The sequence below is a fragment of the Cryptotermes secundus genome, unplaced genomic scaffold, assembly GCF_002891405.2.
Source record: "Cryptotermes secundus unplaced genomic scaffold, Csec_1.0 scaffold953, whole genome shotgun sequence".
NCBI classification, from domain to species: domain Eukaryota; kingdom Metazoa; phylum Arthropoda; class Insecta; order Blattodea; family Kalotermitidae; genus Cryptotermes; species Cryptotermes secundus.
In genome coordinates, this window is record NW_019732863.1 from 231 (window position 1) to 6,810 (window position 6,580).

The window sequence follows — 6,580 nt, forward strand, 5'->3', positions numbered from 1 at the left end:
TCGGTGATGCTAATACCCGGATACAAAATCCTCACTTTCGCCAATTGAGGTAAGAATCTAACTCGAAATGTGGAGAATCTATATCCGGATACTAGGATAGTCGAGGAGGTATGAACCGCCCTGTAGTGTTCTTGATAACAAAGTGGCACGTCTTTGCCATCTAAGGTCTTCCCTGACTTTCATTGCCATTTCTTTTCACGTGATTGGTCTCAGAATACCAGCATCCGCCATTTTGTTTCCGCCCCATCACGCGATTGGACGTTGTAGTTTCAGTAGCAGGAAGAAGGTGGGGCCATATTCTAAAATGTAAAATCACGATATACCTCCTCGGTGATGCTAATACCTGGATACAAAATCCTCATTCTTTCGTCAATTGAGGCACGCATGCTACTCGAATAATGGTGAATCTATATTCGGGTACTAGAATAGTCGAGGAAGTATCAGGCGCCATATAGTTGTGTATTATGCAAAGTGGACGTCTTTTTCAGTTAAGATCTTTCCTGACTTCCATCACCATTTCTTTTTCACGCGTTTGGACTGAGAATACAAGCATCCTCCATTTTGTTCCCGCCCCATCGCGCGATTGGGCGTTGTAGGTTCAGTAGCAGGAAGAAAGTGGCGCCATATTAAAAAATTTTAAATTCACTTTATACCTTCTCGGTGATGCTAATACCCGGACACAAATTCCTCTTTCTTTCGTCAATTGAGGCAAGCACGCTACTCGAATAATGAATCTATATCCGGGTACTAGAATAGACGAGGAGAAATCAGCCGCAATGTAGTTGTGTATTGAGCAAAGTGGCTCGTCTTTGGCAGTCAATATCTGTCCCGACTTCAATCTCCATTTTTATTTACGCGATTGGACAGGAATACAGGCATCCGGCCCCATCGCGAGAATGGTCGTTGTAGCTTCCGTAGTAGGAAGAAAATTGCGTGGAAGGGTAGTAATATTTGACTTATAAGGTGTATATTTTCTGTATTCCCATGTCATTAACTTACTTTATTATTTATCATAAGTTTTACAATCATTGTTTCCAAAGGTAACCCAAATATCAATAGGGTTTACTGCTCACTTGAGGTAATGGTGAACATTCAGAGAGCCGTGAGTTATTTTTTATTATTGTTTCATCTATAGCTGTAGAGAATTACAATTGGACATGTCAAATATTAACATCACATAAAAAATTACACAACATTCACACAGCGATTCATCACTATAATACAGCAATGCGTCCCAAAATACATTTCAACTCAATTTAAAAAAGACACGATTTGTTTATTCCGTCTTGCAGTGCATACACTTATCTATCTTCTTCTCTCACTTTCACTACATGTTTCGGCATAAGAATGCCATCTTCAGGTGCTACTCCATTCACGTCAAACTAGTACATTGTATGCCTTGTCTTCACTTTNGACACATTTATTAACAAGCAGTTTGTCAGCAATTATTAATAGTAAATACTCAAAAAAAAGGCATAAAAATATAGACAGATTTATCAACAAGCAGTCGATGTCAACAATTATTAAAAAGAAATTCTTGATGAGAATAGAAGACATAACACAACAAATAATTCTTAAGTTTCCTCTTAAAAACATTAAAATTTATTATATTCTTTAATTCAGTCGGATATGTTGCACCATCACATCAGTTCCTGTTGTGGTATGAACAGTTGGACCATTCGTAAGTATTGGATGTGTCAGTATTGCTTCTAGAAACATGTTCCAAATTGATGCATACACTCACCTTGCCGCTCATACCTTTTCAATGTTCCTCTTAACATGAAAAGTAATTTGTACACAATTTTATAACCTCTCATCACAATTAATTTTATGTGCCTGCTGCCTACAATAATTGTTCAGTGTTTGTCATGAAAACAAGCAAAATGTAATTTCATAAAACTGAATCTTCATTGTCTCTTTGACACAGAATATAAAATGTATATTCTTGTGATATCTAATTGTAACATGTTATTCTTCACATGTAGTGAGGTGACATGAAAGATCCCTGGAGTTTATATTACTTAAGCTACTTGGCCCATTCTGCCCTCAAGACGATGCAGTTCTGTGGCCATCTTCACCCCATGGCTATGAACTGATGTAAGCTTCCATGTCTGGTTTATCATTACAACACACTGAAGTAAATGCCTTAAAATATGGTCCTTTATTAGAATTGACATATTTCACCAAAGAGAAATATTGTATGGCGGCCTTAAGACCCTCTCCACAGTCTAGGTGCTATCTACAGAATTTAAAAGCACAAATTCAAATTGAAAGATGAGTCTATGTTACTTGTCAGTGAATTTATCATTTCCATAAGAATTACAGTGACAGAAGATTTAAACAGTAACTTCTGCAAGTCTGATAGCTGTAATGATTTCTTATGTTCTCAATGCAGTCATCAGAAATTCAGTACTTTGAGGCCACAAACTGAATATTATTAGTCACTGGTCAGCATTCCTGCTTCATATTTGGGTTGTCCTAGGTTTGAATTCAGCATGAAGAGCAATCATACTTATCATTATTATTGTAGTAGTAGTAGTTTTCCTCAGTTCTTCCAGGCAAATGCTGCGAGTGTACCTTAAATCAGATCATGTCTACTACCATGCATATATGAGTACATACAGGGCTTGAGGTGGGGCGGGATGGCATCCCGGTTCTTTTCTAAATGGCTTAAAAGCATCCTGTTACTTCTTTGGCAGTAAATGAATTAAAAGGGGAAAACCATCCCGGTTCTATTTTCATTCCACCTCAAGCACTGAGTACAGACCTTTAAACTTGCCATCCATAATCATTCTGGCTGATGTTATAATCTGTGCAGCTGGAAAAATGTTAGGTGAATCCAAGAATCAAGCAACAGTGGCCAACTCCCCCTCCCCCCAAACTGAAGTGTGGCTCAGGAGATTTGTAAGGGACAAAGTGAGAATAGCTGTTGAGACATTAGGTAGGCCTGTCTCAGACTCAAGGGTGACTGCACAGTGCAGATGATAACCAGTACAAGTGGCACTGGAGGAGAAAATTGCAAATGGGTGGGGAATCAGACAAAAGCACAAGGCCATACTCAAACTCAATGATACAGAAAAATAAACATACCCACCTAAACAGTGCCAGCTTTATAAATTTCAGCAGAATCATAGACATGTATAAGATGTTTAAATAAAACAGGGGTTTTCATGGAGTGACATCTGGCTCCTAACCAGTCAATCCTGATGGGGGTTTTTTAATGATTTTCTCAGTCCCCACCAATCAAGTGCTGTGAATATATACCTCCACTTCTCTCCCAGTTCATCATTCAACCTCATCCTAAGCAACAACTGAATAAGGATCATTGAATAAACCAAAAATTAGCAGCCTGCCTGGATGGAAATGCTTCATTACTGAACTACAAGCCTAACATTTTCTAAACTCCATGTAATACAGACATGTACAGTCACTAGTTCATATGACAGGATTGCTTGTTTTATATTCATCTCCTGCATGAAGGTGAATAAATGGCCTAACAGGTCAAGTGACCTGCTGCATGAAGTTTCTACCTCTTCTAAGCAGAAATATCCGTTCTGTGCCCGGAATATGGTTTTCACAATGTATAGTATTTACAGCTGTATGAAAGGGAGTAACACTCAAATTATGAAATTAAAGTATTCTTATGCAATAACAGCACCAAAAGCAATAATACAGTGGGAATGAGGATTTAAATCACATACACAACAAATCCTACCCCAGTACTTGCACATGGCTTCAATAGGCATGGCTACCAAACATAATGACAAGAGTACAGATGTAAATTTCATTACTCTGGATATTCCATGTTAGGTCTGTGGTGGATATCAGACTTCTGACATGTTACGCTCCCATTTCTCTCTGTATCACAAGAATGTAAAAATGTTCCACTCCACTAACTGCCACATATATTTCCATTTTGCAGGTGGTCAACTATTCACTGTCTGCATCTGTCTCTTTGATCTACTTACAGTTAAGAACAATGGACTGTGAGTGGTAATATCACACATAAGTGACAATGTCATCTGCGACCTGCCTGTGTCATTCAAATCATCATCTGTATTACTTGAGCACTGTACCTACACCGACGTACACCTGATAGTCCATATCTGCAGTTCACATTACATTCCTGAACAGGTCACAATTTCCTTCTTTCATTTACTTCAATTTAGCAATCCCCTTTCATTGTTAACATTTATTACAAACCACTTCTGCTCTCACCTTTTCATAACTTCCACCTCCTCCTACTCTATTAAAATTTTGTGAACATCTCAACTCACACCACTTCACCTTCAGACTCCCCTCCCATCTCTTCTGCAGCTTTCCCTTAATTCTCTTTTCTTCCTCTAATGGGTGGGGTCTGGAAAGGAAGTGGTGGAAACAGACATGTGTGAGGAAGGAAAGAAGCAAAGAAAAATTGTTCAGGAAAATTATGTATGGAGAGGTAAAAAGTGGATGGATGAAGGATCCAACAAAGGTATGGAAAGAAGGAAGTGAGAAGGAGAAATGAAGTAGGGAATGGAAAGAAGGAAATGTAATTAAAGAAGTGAAATTGATGACGTCTTGAAAGGAAATGGTGAAAACAAAGGTGTTCAGCAAAAGGCAGTATGAAAGGACACCTGAGAAGAGAGGTGAGAGAGTAAGAGAAATGACAGCTATGACGATAGCAAGTGGTGGAATGGGGGAATTCAGGAATGATATTCAAAGAAGCGAAATTTGAAGGGGTCAGGAGAGAAAATGGTAATTTCAAAACGGTTAAGGAAAATCAGGAATACAGCATTTAGGAGAGGAAGTGAGCAGAAGTTGAGGAGTGTAAAGGATGGTAAGGTGAGGGAGAGAACATATGAATAGCAGTAGAAATTTTCAGGAAGACAGCAGTACATAAATTGAAAGGCTTCAGAAAGCTCAAGCAGAGAAAGGCAAATGCAAATAATCAGAAAAAGGTTATGGCAGCAGAAGGGACAAAGGTTAAAAAAATTTAAGTATAGGACAGAAGAGTAAGTTGGTGACTATGATGATGATATGCTATACTGAACTATAATATACTAAATATAGAGTATGCTAGACAAGATAATAAAATGTTTCATATTACTGTCAATTTTTATAACACACTGTTGTGCTGTACTACTATGCCATTTCTACAGTCCAGTATTATGGTCTCCTTTCTTACATGGGGCAGTGATCCCTTTGCCAGTACCCTCTCCAGACCTGTCAGCAAAAATAAACAATAATGTGAAATCTTCACATAATTACATACTCCTTTATTCATATTCAATATTTAAGAGACTAGCCATCGTATGTTGGTGCCTAGCAAATGCCATCACCACCCCGCCCCAACCAACAGAAAACTGCAATTTCCTCATAAACAGCTACAATGATTTAGATTCAGTTTGTCATTTATGAAAACCATCTTCCTAAATAGGTGCTGCATAGATGGCATCTTGAGGAAAATAACAATATACCCTCTACTGGCCCAAACACCAGATTTTTTTAATGGCTCATCATGGACTAAAGGTCTGGTAATAGCTGAAGTAGATATTTTGGGTGGGGCAAGAGAGCAATGAGACTGTCGAGCATACACAACAAAGTATCTCATATGACTTGAGTATCTACACTTGGTAGGCTGATGGCCTTTTCCTTTGTTGATGAATACAGGCTGTTTCAGGCTCCAAGTGCATATTTCAGAACAGAAAAGGCCATCAGCCATCCAAGCACTCATGTATGTTTCCCACTATAAGGCAAGAAGCAACATAATGTAGTATTATAACAATTCCTGGTCACCCCAGTCGTCTGGCGTCCAGAAGGTCCTGCATTCAGGGCACACAGCGATAAGTCTCTTCACAAGCGCCTTTCCAGAACTGTCAAACAAATGTTAAAAGGTAAAGTTTTTCCTGTGCTTAACTAATTAAGCACTATGCCATTAACGCATACTGGGAAGTGTATGTATAAATCCATCTTTTCCTGACCTGTGAACTAGTTGGAGGGGAGCGGTCAGCTTCACGTAGGGTTGCCAGATTTTGTAAAATAAAAAAGGGAGTGATGTCTCGTTGCTTGTTTATAACGACATTTTTCACAAGTAACAGGCTATAAATCACTGAAAATATGAGACACAAGTTTATTTCCGCAGTCCAGACTGGAATAACGTAAGTTGTGTTTCACTGCATGATACACTAAACCAAGCTCGCACGCGGTGCTGTTTTCATATTCTTCTTTATTGTTTAAATTAACAAAGTATTTCGAAAGTTTATTTGAACTTCGAGAATTACATTTTTCCTTAATTTTATGTCCCTTGTATTGTGCATGTTGCCTCAGGTCACCTTGTCCACCGTGCGAAATACTAAAATCCTTCCTACACAACGTACAAAATGCCCGGTTCTCGTCAGGTCCCGGCTTAACCCACGAAAACATATCTTCTCATTTCTTAAGATATATTTGATTATGTTTGGCCTGGAATTTCAACTTCTTCCGCGAAGGAGTCTTTGATGGATCTTCTTCTCTGTCAAACATTTTCGCTAACTTGACACTGACTTTCTAGCGAAGATTGAACGGATTGAAAATACACTCTCACCAACGATCACTAACA

At 38.6% G+C, this 6,580-nt stretch overlaps 1 long non-coding RNA gene across 1 annotated transcript; it reads right to left on the reverse strand.

Annotated features, from left to right (window-relative positions):
- Positions 1–1,628: 1,628 nt before the first annotated feature.
- Positions 1,629–6,580, reverse strand: LOC117282582. Its single transcript, XR_004513375.1, has 2 exons — positions 5,964–6,580; positions 1,629–5,855 (listed from the first exon to the last, which is right to left on the reverse strand). It is a non-coding gene; the product is annotated as an uncharacterized LOC117282582 (long non-coding RNA).